The 13,246-nt window shown below is 38.6% G+C and overlaps 1 protein-coding gene across 6 annotated transcripts in view; it reads left to right on the top strand.

The window, feature by feature from the left end:
* AUH (AU RNA binding methylglutaconyl-CoA hydratase) overlaps window positions 1–13,246 on the top strand; it is a 144,659-nt gene that overhangs the window by 27,392 nt on the left and 104,021 nt on the right. The window lies entirely within an intron of this gene.

Raw genomic sequence — 13,246 nt, 5'->3', positions numbered from 1 at the left:
TAACAATACCTCCTCCCAGCACTTTGGGAAGCCGAGGTGGGTGGATCACCTGAGGTCAGGAGTTCGAGACCAGCCTGGCCAACATGGTGAAACCCCATCTCTACTAAAAACACAAAAATTAGCCAGGTGTGGTGGCAGGCCCCTGTAATCTCAGCTACTCGGGAGGCTGAGGCAGGAGAACTGCTGGAACCTGGGAGGCGGAGGTTGCAGTGAGCCAAGATCACGCCATTGCACTCCAGCCTAGGCCAACAACAGCAAGACTCAGTCCCAAAAAAACAAAACAAAACAAAACAAAGCAAAAAAGTACCTTCTAGAAATCAGTCTCTGTTAGTTCATTGAAATGTAGTGATGGCTGGAAGTGTATGAGAGTTCTGTGAGACTTTTTCAAGATGGAGGTGTTACTATAGGTTTCATGCTGATGAAACTAATCTGATTCTATTGAAGAGGGAGAGGTGTCATAACGTTTCAGAAAGAAGCCTTGAAGTAGGCCTTCAAGAGAGACTGAGATGCTGGACAGAAATGGAGGGTTTTGGTTTTGGTTAGTGAAAGGATATTTCACTTTGAGGAAAAGTGACATCTGATTTATTAGAGCCTTGAATTCTGATAGAAATTCTGTGGCAGAATAGTCCCTTTCATCAAATGGGCAGGTAAAATTTTACTGGGTGAGTTTCCAAGATATGAATTTTTTATTTAATTGGAGTAAAAGGCGGATGTAGGCTCTGGAAGAGGAGATCAATGAAAGCAATTACAAGTTGGTATTCTTCTTGAGCATCTAGTGCTCTAGAAGCTGTGATAGTAGTCATGTTATACCAAGAAGGTCATGCTCCTTAATTTCACCTGATCCTCTCCAAACCTTACCTAGAAACTTTCTGTAATAATTAGAGCTAACTCTTTATCTCCAATCAATTTCTTCCCTTGAGAACAGATGTGGACTGAAGCAGAACCAATTTGTAATCATTTCTAATAGATCATCCAGTTAGATAATGAGCTCTCAGCTCCATCTCACAAAACATTTTTACAAATTAACTTAAACTATAAGCCTGTTAGGATTGCCTGAATCCAGTGATTTTGAATTTTTCTGAAATTCCCATAGTTTACTCTGTTTGCCAGCTTTATATATGGGTTGATAGCCTAAAACTTCAGTTCTCATCCCCATATCCATGCACGACTCTGTTGAAAGAAAGAGAAGACTCTTCTGCAATCCGAGCTGGAGCCCTTCAGTTGACCTTGATTTGATTTCTTAGAGGAATGTACCGTGCTGGTTAGCTCAAGCTAATCATGGTCCACTCCTGGATGTGGGGGTAGATACATCTTCTTCCAAAGTATATGGATTGTGGGGAGCTAGGAGGGCAGACACCAGAACAAAAATAAGGCTGCCATCAGAAAATGGGAGGAGGGAAGTTGGAGAGGATGTTAAGGTAGGTAGTTAGTATTCATACCTGTTAAGCATTTCTACTGTAAACTCTCTTCATCAGGGCTCAACTACAAAGAAAACACATGAATTTCATTAATTAATTCATGTATTTAATATTTCTTAGAGGGAGCCTGCCGTGTGTCAGGTACTGCCATGTGTCTAGGATCTGAGGACATAGCAGTAAATAACAGAGAAATAATCTTCGCTCTGTGGAGCCTCCATGGTTAGTGGGGAGGGACCATCCCATTTTGCTAAGAGGATGTGCGATAGTGTTATTGAATCTCATATGATGTTTATGTGTGAACATTTACTTGATATAGCTTGTAAATGATGTGTTGAAGGCCCTTGTGTGTACAAAGGTGATAAGAAGGAAATAGATGGCATAGAAATGAAAACAAGTCATTGACTTGATCATTCTGACTGATGTTTATAAATCTAAAAATGAAAGTATATTGCAATTAGGGAGCAAATAATATGGCTGTCCTCTTTTCAACAAAATTAAGAGCCATCAGTGTTTTCAAAAACATTGCATTTCTACAATGCAAGTGCAAGAAGAACCAGAAATAGTGATGGTAATGATGATCTGCTAGAGATATATTTGAAACTTAGATTCAGTTTTATAAACCTGTGCAATCCAAGTTCATTTCTTTTTGTTTCTTTTTTTTTTTGGGAGACTGAGTCTGTGCGATTGAGATTCATTTCTTTTTTTGTTTTTTTTTGGAGACCGAGTCTTGCTCTGTCACCCAGACTGGAGTGCAGTGCAGTGGCGCAGTCACGGCTCCCTGCAACCTCTGCATCCCAGGTTCAAGTGATTCTTGTGTCTGAACCTCCTGAGTAGCTAGGATTACAGGCGTGCACCACCATACCCAGCTTATTTTTGTATTTTTAGTAGAGACAGGGTTTTGCCATGTTAGCCACACTGGTTTCAAACTCGTGGCCTCAAGTGATCCACCCACTTTAGCCTCCCAAAGTGTTGGGATTATAGGCGTAAGCCGCCGTGCCTGGCCAATCCAGGTTTATTTCTGTCTGTTAACAGTTTCGTTCAAATGATGTAGCCTTTTTAGGTGTGTTTGTGTATGTGTGTGAGTATATATTTGTATATTTATAATATGTATGTGTTTGTAGAGGGGGGTGTGTGTGTGTGTGTATACATGTACGTGCATATACCAGGAAAATATAAAATAGCAATATGGGTTTGTTATGTTTAAATTTTTATTAAAATTTCTAATAAAGTTGTTTTTTCACTATTCTTTATTTTTCTTTAAATTGTTTGTAAATTGACCTAAATATGAAATAAAGATCTAAGGAGTCCATTGGCCCCAGCCCATAGAATGTTGGTTACTTTTCCTGTTCTACTGAGGGTTAATGTAATATACCTGTGTGGATCATCATCCACAGTGGTTGATGACTAGGCATTCGTTTGAAGCACACATGGACTATTTATGAAAATTAGCCATCTGCTATGCCATAAAACCTCCACAGATTTCAGAGGACAGCTATCATCAGACCACATTCTGTCACCACAGGCAGTGAAGTTAGAAGTCATTAACAAAAAACGTGATTAGAAAAAGTCCCCTACATTGGGAAATTTAAGATAACTTCTAAATAACTTACAGCTCAACAAATGAATCTTAATGGAAATTAGAAAGCATTCAGAACTAAATGCTAACAAAAATACTTTAAAAATTGTATAATATAGCTAAGGTTGGACTTCAGGAAAGAAAAAAGGCTGAAAATGAATAAACTAAGCATGTACCTTAAGTGACAAAAATAACTACAGAATAACCCAAATAGGGTAGAAGAAAGGAAATGAAGTGAGCATAAACTAACGACATGGAAAACACATGAAGTAGTAAGGATAATAAAGCCCAGAGCTGGTTCTTTGAAAAGTCAAATAGTCAAACTTTTGGCAAGATTAATCAAGAGTGAGGGAACAAATACACAATATTCAGATTGGAAAAGGAGCCATAGATATACATTCCACAGAGATTAAATTGGTAAGATAATGTTAAGAATGACTTTGTGCCAATAAAGTCAAGATCTTAGGTGGAATAGATAAATTACTAGAAAATAAAAATTAACCAAAACTGACTTAAGAAATAGAAAACTTTAGTAATACCAGAGCAATATGGAGATTGAAGCAGCAGTTACAGATCTTTCCACACAGAAAGCACCTGGCCACAATGACTTCAGAAGAATGTTACACCTAAGCATTCATGCAGCAGATAATTCCAATCTTTACATACTCTGAGAAAATAGAAAAAGAGAGTCTTTTCCAGCTCTTTTTATGAAGCTAGGGTACCCCTGACAACCACCACGTAAGAGCAGCAGGAAAGGAAAACAGACTAGTTTCCTGGTCCTCAATGGAGATATTCCAGGACTCAGGAGAATCCCCACTTTATCCAGGGTTGCTTGCGGGTTAAGATGTGGATTTAGCCACATGGAAATCATTGTTTATCTTGACCTGATTATTTGACTTTATTGCAGAGAATAGAAGCCTGTTTGGAGTGGGATCAAGAGACCAGGGTGTTCGAATTGGCAGCACATGTACAAAAATTAGAATAATTGAAATGATGACAATACACTGCATAATAACCCCCTACAATTTTGTGAAGCATTTCATCTTTTACTTCTGAGAAAAATTACCATTTCTCATTTACTAGGTTGCCACAATTTAATAAGTGTATTAGGGTTCTCCAGAGAAATAGTATCAATAGACTATAAAAGATTTATTGTGAGGAATTGGCTCACAGGATTATGGAACTGAGATGTCCCACGGTCTACATCTGCAAGCTGGAGACCCCTGAAAGCTGGTGGTGTAATTCAGTCTGCATCCAAAGGCCTGAGATTCATGGGAGCCAATGTAAATCTAGTCCAAGGGCAGAAGATGAGATGAGACATCCCAACGCTATCAGTGGGGCGGAAAATAGAGGCCAGTTCCTTCCTCCTCCACCTTTTGTTCTTTTCAGGCTGTCAGGGAATTGGATGATGGCTACCCACATTGGGAGGGCTGCTGCTTCACAGTTCATGCATTCAAATGCTAGTTATCCAGAAGGACCTTTACCCACACACCAAGAAACTATTTTATCGGGGCACCCTGTGGCCCAGACAAGCAGACACATAAAGTGAGTCATGACAGCAAGTATGACAATGCCATGTACTGGTGGCAGCGTGTGGATGTGGAGCCACTTGGCGTTCCATATGACCTGGCAACTGATTTTTGATGGATGCGACTTAAAAACAGATCCCCTGGCTGGGGCGGGGATGTTTCTAGGCCTTCAGGAGGTGCACAGATGGGTTTAAAGGATCTGTCTAATACATAACGTGTGCCCTGTCATAAAACTCTTCAGGCTGACCTGGAGGTTCCAGTTCTCTTTCTCTTTCATAGTTGCCTCTTCCACAATGGAAAGTCATACCTGATCTTTGCTTTGTTGCTCCAGGCAGGGGAAAAAAGCCTATTAATTGCCAAAAAAGAGGCCTTTAAAATATTAATGTTGAGAATTTCAACTGGGAATTTCAGCTGGGATTCTTACTCTGGCAGTTTCTGGTTCTTTGCTTTCAACAGAGTTCGAAGACTGTTCACTAGAGTTGTTGGGAAATTGTTAGATGTTTCTTGATTATGATGTGATTTTTCACCAGAGTGCTGAAGCAATGACATTGCTGTAGTAAACGTCTTCCTTGTTTATGTGAAAAGGTTTTCTCAGCATGAGTAAAATTGATGGTAAATCCTGCCTCACTCTAGCAGTAAATAATACTAATTCATGGATAGATGAAATAATGAGAGGAGGGGAGGTAGTCCCATCTATCTCATTGTGATGCATTTCTAATAAAAGTTTATATTTAGTATTTAATAGTTATCAAATATGAAATATATTTTTGCTTTTGTCAGTTCTGTGCTAATAATACTTGTAATGAAAATTCAGATGAAAACTTTTAAACTTGGCACTTCATAGGGAATTTAATAAAAATTAATTTAATTTGCATACATGTTTTGTTGCAAAGAAATGTGACAGAATGACCAATACAATATTTTAAAGTACAAATACCAGTTATATCAGGAAAAAAAAATGGAAGGAAAGTGGAGCAAAAATACCAGTTGATGAAGAAAGGAGATGATGTAACATTTTTTATATTGAGAAATAAAAAATGAAATGCTAAGTCAACTGACTTGGACAACTGTGACCCCCTTTTGGAAAGGGGGAAATCTAGAGGTCTGAGGAAAATCTGAGGTCTCAGCCATGACAGGATGGGAGGTCGGACATCTCTTGTGATACCGCCTCCCTGGAGAACTGCCATTAGGCTTTCTTTCCTGAAGGTTAAACAAACAGCCCTTTGGAAAGACTTGCTCCGTTGGTGGTATCAATCTACTGCCTGGTGCTGCCCCTGCCTTTTGTAGTTTTAACTGCTCACTAGCATTCTTTCCTGATAAGAGAGCAAGAACCACTGGGAAGGTTAGGAAGGATTCACAGTGAGGGTTCTTGTGTCCTCTGCTTCACCTTTGACATCAGAGGGCTGAAAACTCTATCCTCGGGCCATGCGAACGCCCCAGTCTTTTGTAAGTGACCCAGGAAAGTACATGAAGCTGAATTGTGCACATGCATTTCTCCTTTTATAATATTCATGACTCTTAGCGCTTATTAAATATGTACATTCAGCCACGTTGTTCAGCATAAATTCCACTTCCTTTTGCCTTTCCCTTGAAGTGTCTGTTTCCGGCTTCTGGCCAGAGGCCGTGCTTCCCGGCCTGTCAGTATGGCACAAGCCGCAACCCTTTATGAGAAATAAAACTCTCCTTTCCAAATTTATGAACCTCCTCATTCTTCAGTTTACAGTTTTTAAGGATGGGTTTGTATGTTTTATTTATTTTTTTGAGACAGAGTCTTGCTGTGTTGCCCAGGCTGGAGTTCAGTGGTACGATTTTGGCTCACTTCAACTTCCACCTCCTGGATTCAAGCAATTTTCCTGCCTCAGCCTCCCAAGTATCTGAGATTACAGGCGCCCACCACCACTCCTGGCTAATTTTTGTGTTTTTAGTAGAGTTGGGGTTTCGCCGTTTTGGCCAGGCTGGTCTTGAATTCCTGACCTCAAGTGATCCACCTGCCTCAGTCTCCTAAAGTGCTGTGATTCCAGGCGTGAGCCACCACGCACAGCCTGTTTGTATGTTTTAAATGTGGATGATTTTGAGAACCAATTCACTGAGAATGTAGATTCCACTGGATTCATTGAAGATGGCATATCAGTTTTGTTAAAAAATGTCAGTGTTCATACTGCACAGAAATCTTTGAAACTACTTAAACTTACGATGAAAAATTTTAAATGTCAGCATAAAAATGTTCAAAGGAGCACATACTTTCAAAATTCTTTTAGCAATAATAGGAACAAAAAGGTTGAAGATCACTTGCTTAAAGCATTAGATCTCAAGGGGGACATTAACACTCACAGTGGAGCCTTTTGGAATTTCAGGGACATTTTTGGCTGTTGAGGAGCTTTATTGACATGGTTAGTGGGGGCCAAGGAAACTAGACATCATGCAGTGCATAACAAAGAATAGTGTGTTTTCCCATAACTTCTCTAAAGTTCATTGGAGTAGTCTACTGCAAATATAAGTATCGAAATTTAATATATACTAATTCTAAAGAATATTTAAAAGAAGGAATTTATTAAACTGAAATTTTAGGAGAGGGCCATTATAGTAGGTGGTGTTTAAAATATATGTTTTCTCAAAATTGTTAAATAATGTATCAATTCCCTGCATTGTCTACTCAGTGTACTATACATTTCCAACTATATATTTAGATGAAAAGAGTTCGCAATAGATAATACAAAAGCAGTACAAGTTTTTACAGATATGTAACAGGAGATACAAAGTTCATTTGAAATGTCTGAGAACCGGATACTAAATTGTTAGGAACACTTGAAATACAAGGAACATTTGAAATCTTATTGAATCTTACACTTTCTCTTAGAATAATCTCTCAGATAAACCTCATTGGCTACGATGCTGCCACTCATAAAGCTTATTATACGTTCTCAAATAAAATGGTATTTATGACATTATTGAATATTGTGACATGGTCACCGCCTTTAATACCCCTCTGTACTATTTTCACCTTTTTCTCCAAAACATTTATCCCCTTCCGTGTAGATTACTTATTTGTTATGTTTATTTTTTACTCTTTTTGCCTCCCTTGCTTGGAGACAGTGTAGGAGGAGGGCATGGGAGGTCAGGTCTTCTGAAGAGTTTGGCATAAAAAGGAGGAAAAAAGTGTTAGCTGGAGGGGGTAGGGTGCATGGAATCAGGAAACTTAAAAAAAATTTAACTGAAGTATAATGTGAACATACAGAAAATTGCACAAATTAAAAGCATATAATTCTGTAAATGTCTACAAAATGAAATCCCAGCACACCACAGTCATCCCACATGTCCCTTCCTTATCATTACCCATCTCCCAAGTACATTGGCAATTACTATGACTTTTATCACCAAATACTAATATTGCCTATTTTCACACTTTATGTAATTGGAATTATGCAGGCTGATCTCTTCCACTGAATGTATTTGCAGGATTCAGCCTGTACCATTCATCTAGGAGTAGTACAGTCCTGTTCCTTGTAGAAATATTTCATAATTTGTCTGTTCTACTGTTTGCTTGTTGTTTGAGGTGTTCCTAGGTTTTAGCTGTTACTAATAGTGCTGCCCCTGACTATGCTTGTACATGTCTTTTAGTACACATATCATACATTTTTTTTTGATGAGTGTGTATATTTGGAGTGGAATTGCTTTCCTAAATGATTGTACTGGTTTTACTCCCAGCAGTCTTAACACCTTCACCAATTGCTTTACACCTTCACCAATACTTTACACAGTATCTTGACTGTTGTTGGCACTTTGCATTTTCATCTTATTAATTTCCAGAAAAACTGGGACTTTTATTGGAACAACATTTAATCTGTTAATTTGGAGAGAATTTACATCTTTTTAGTATGGACTATTATAACACATGAACATAGTATGTTCTTTTATTTGGGGCTTCTTTATTTCAATAAGATTTTTCAGTTTTTGTGTCAGAGTCTTCTGTGCCTCTTGTTGGATTTATTCTTTCACTCCTTGATTTTTGGATGTTTTGTAAGTGGTGTCTTTTTGAAATTTCACATTCAAATTTATTTTGCTAGTATATAGAAATACAGTTGATTTTTGTATATTGAGCTTATATCCAGGAACCTTACTAAATTTACTTGTTTTCATGGTTTGAAAATTCTTTAGGCTATTCTTCATATGCAGTTAAGTCATCTGCTAATAATGACAGTTTTATTATTATACCTTTCAATGCTTGTAAGTTTTAAGTTGGTCTTATCACACTCACTATGACATCTATTACAGTGTTAGGGAATACCCTTGTCTCTTTCTTGGTCCCTGGGAGGAAGCTTTTAGTAATTGACTATTACAGATTATGTTAGCTATAGGTACTTTACAGTTACTTTTTATTATAAAGATCCCCTTTTCTTCCTAGTTTGCTAAGATAATTTTAATCAGGAATGAGTGTTGATTTTTAGATATTACAAGAAAAGCACAAATGATAAAAGAAAAAATTTATAATTTTGATTAATTTTAATCAAAATTTGTGCTTCAAAAATCAAGAAAGTAAAAGGCAAGCCACAAAAATGAAGAAAACATTTGTAAATCATATATTTTAGAAAGGGCTTGTATCTAAGATATAACTTAGAATTCAATAAGCAGAAAACAAATTACCTGGTTTTAAAAAAATGAACAAGATTTGAATGGACATTTCACTACAGCAGCTGTTTGAGTGGCCAGTAAGCACATGAAAAGTGTTTAACCTCATTAGTCATTAGGGAAATGCAAATTAAAATCCTTATAGATACCACTTCACACTCACTGTAGGTATAATAAAAAAGACAGACAATTGTTGGTGACTAGGAAAACAGAGACCCTCAAGCTTTGCTGATAGGAATGTGAAATGGTGCAGCCAACCTAGGCAAACAGCTTGGCAGGGTTGTTTTTTTTTTTTTCTTTTCTCCAAGTTAAACAAAAGTTTACAGTATGACCTAGTAATTCTACTTCTTTGTGTTTATCCAAGACAAATGAAAACATTTGTCCACACAGAAACTTGTAAGTGAATGTCCATATCAGCATTAGTCATAGTAGCCAAAAAGTGGGAATGATATGAATATCTGTCATCTGATGAAGGGATAAGCAGAATGTTTATATGTTCATATAGTGGAAGACTTCATGCTTATAACATGCATGAACCTGAAAAGCATGCTATATGAAAGAAAACAGACAAAAACCACATATTGTATCAATTTATTTATAGGAAATGTCCAGAAAAGGCCAATTCTTGGGAACATAGATGAGTGGTTACATGGTGCTGGGGTGGGAACAGAAGTGACTGCATATGGGCATGAGAGATCTTTTTGTGATATGGAAGTGTTCTAAAATCGGATTGAGGTGATGGTTGTAGAACTTTGTAAATGTAGTAAAAATTGTTGAATTCTATACTTAAAGTTGCTGAACTCTATTAACATATTCCTCAGTGAAGATGTTAAGGAATGTGTATTGAATTTTATCAAATACTTTTTCTGCAACTAATGAAAATGTATATGATTTTCACCATTATTTCATTAATTTGGTGAGTCCCTTTAGTGGGCTCTCTTGTTTGTAGTTCCTTTTTCTCCAAGATCTTGGCTTCAAAGTTCTGGCTGAGCCAGTAGTCTTCACTGCCGGTGTTTGTCTCCCCAGTTCCAGGAGATTACCGAGATTTTGAGCTGCTACTTCGTGCTATGGCTTTTATACTCTCTTTCCCCCACCAGTTTATAACTCAGTGTATGTTTTGGGGGGAAAGCAGAGGCTTACCATAGTTTCCGTTCTCTGGCTTTTCAGCCTCTTACATCCTGGCTGCATTAGTTGCTGAAGCAGCTGTCTTACATACTTTCTCCAGTGTTTCATGGAAGAATTGGTCTGATGATAACCTATTCCATCATAGCTAACAGTGGAACTCTGTGTGAGTTTTTTTTTTTTTTTAAGATGTCAGTATTACAGCATTGCTGTGTGCTGATGGGAATGAACCTCTAAGGAGGGGCAGTATTGACGCCAGCCAAGGAGAGAGCTTAAGTGCTGGAGTGAGTGATGTCCCCAAGGAGATTAGAAGGGGTTGAATCCAGTGCATAAGGGGATGGATTGGCCTCCCTCATGATGTTACAGGATTCCTTAGATGCCACTTTGCTAGCCAGAAATCTTTGCTGCCCCTGCCACCTCTGTCCGGGCCTCACTCAGGCCCCTGGACTTACTCCACCCACTTGGCCTGGCAGGTTGTGCTTGGCTCGCACCCACTTGAATCCTATGCCTGCTGCAGCTCCACGCTCAGCTTGAGGCTGGACTGGGCATGCCACAAATGGTTTCCGTGTCAGGCACCGGTGTCTAGACAAGGGGAATGTGGTGTCACCCAAAAACTCAGAGATACCAGCATTCATGGAGCCCCAAGGGGTGTTACAATTCTTGCTTGGGGAGTCCTGAGGTCTGGGCCCCCAGAAATGTTGCAGCTCTTCACTCTCATAGCTTGGCTAGTGGGAGCGTGTTACAGCTCTTTTATCCCCATTGCCCGCAGCTTGGCGAGCCGGCCAGGGGTGTCACAACCCTTTCATTCCTGCTGCCTGCAGCTCAGCAAGTTCCAGGTCCTTGTCCTGCGACCAAGAGGAATGAGGTGCATGGACACCAGAGAGTGAGTAAGGCAGAGAAGAATTTTATTGAGTGACATAAGGAAAGCTCTCAGCTGTGAGAGGGGACCCAAAGTGGGTAGCCACCTGTGAGGCTGGGTCTGGGGTTTTTATGGGTTAGAATGGGTGCGTGTGTGCTGATTCATCCCTGGGTGGGCTTGGAAAAAGCACTCTTTGATTGGTTAAAAGGCATCATCCAGAAGGAACCAATCAAGAGAGTGATGGTAATACGGGGATAGAAGTTTTCTCTCTGTTTGTAGACAAAGTTTTCTCTCTGTTTGGAACCAGCAGCTCGATTTTTAAACTGTCATTGGCTTGAAGGTTGGGTCTCACTGGGGACGCATCCCTGTCTGCCAGGGAATTTGTCTGTCTCCTGTCACTCTCAATGAGTTAGTTCATTCATAGTAACAGGAGGCAGGGCGGAATATATAGGTTCAAGTCCTGGGTAGATAGCTTTGGTGTCAAGTACTGGTAGAATTTCTTTTCTGGCTTTTGGTAGGATTGATAGGAGGTTTTAAGATTGGTGGAGAGGGAAGTTGTGACATGGTCTATATGTGAGTAGGAGAGTGGATGAACTCAGGAAATACAGTAGAATTGCTGGGCATCAGAATGGCCCACTTGAGATGAGTGGTTATAAATGTAAAATATTTAAATTTACAAAGTAATGGAACTGAGAAATACTGGGCCTCAAAGAAGAGTTTGGCATCGAGTTACATCATTTATTTGTTTTTGGTGGTGCCAACATTTTTCTTTGTGACATATTCTTCATGGAAAAATTAATGATGAAGACATGTATCAGGCATCCCAAAACATTTAGACTCGCATATTTAGCCCCCACGACCCAACCTAAGCAATACAATATTACAAATAAAATTGAAGTCCTTTGTGTACCCATTGCCAATCACACCCCAGCCCCCATAACCACCAATTGAATTTATCATCTGTGTGTTTTATATCCCTGAATAGCATTATTGTTTTTAAAATTTGTGTTTATTATCCTGTGTATCTTTCTGTAATTATACTTTTTCAATAGTATTATTCATTAGATTTATCTGTATTTACTCTAATTCTTTCATGTTCATGCTGTACAAGTAACATTCTATTTATAATTATGTCCTTGTTTTATTCTCCTATGGATGGATATTTAGGTTATATCCATTTTTTTGCTAGGCTTTGTATGCTTCCTTGAATGTTATTGTACGTGTTTTCTTGGGGGTGTGAGAGATTTTCTAGGGTGTACATATCTAAGATCCGATGGATGTGAGGCTATGTGCTTTGTCAGCTGAGGTTCTCCCTCCCCCTGGAAGTGTGTGAGATCAGAATGCCCCTACCCTATCCCTTACTTAAGGTATTATGTATCATCACGATTGATTTATAATAGACTAATAGGGGCAAATAGCTGAGTGTATGCCTTCTATGCTGTAATTTTACTTTGTTGTTTGTCTGTTTGTTTAATTGGGGACCCATCTTTTCTCAGATTGTTAATTTTTCTAAAGATCTTCTTTGTTCTCAGAGTTAATTATCCCTTAAGAATTCCATGTGTTTATTTTTCTCTGTTCCAAAGTTACGATTCTGTGCTAAAGTCATAATTATGAAATTGTCAGTTTGTTCATACTTTAAATCTATGCTTCTTCCATGTGGTTGACTGTCCCCAAGGCAGGCATCCTTGGGGTTAGAGGGACTGACCAAAGTGTAATCTGCCCTTTTTACAGGGTTGGCATTTGTGCTAATACACTGCAAAAGCAGTGGTGGATAAACTGACAGGACCTTGCAAAGAAGCAAGATGGTGTCACCAATTTGTTGTTCTTTATGTTAACGTTAATGAGTTCATTTGTATTTTTAAATGAATAAACATTTAAACAATTTCTTAGTTTTGATTTCTAATAGTGTAACTATAGATCAGCAGATGCCAGCTATAGTGTCTTCCTTTAAGAGCATGAAGGGGCCTGAGACCGAAAGCTGGAGAAGCAATGCTTTAAGCACATGAGTAGACAAATACTTTATTCTTGCTGAACATGGTCATTGGGAAGGAAAACTTAGGTAATGTCATTCTGTTAAAAGATGAATTAGGCTGGTCTTGAAGTTGTATATTAATCT

This window comes from Theropithecus gelada, chromosome 15 (assembly GCF_003255815.1).
Source record: "Theropithecus gelada isolate Dixy chromosome 15, Tgel_1.0, whole genome shotgun sequence".
In the NCBI taxonomy this organism is placed as follows: Eukaryota; Metazoa; Chordata; class Mammalia; order Primates; family Cercopithecidae; genus Theropithecus; species Theropithecus gelada.
The sequence above is the reverse complement of the archived record's forward strand: the minus strand, read 5'-3'. Positions and strand labels throughout refer to the sequence as shown.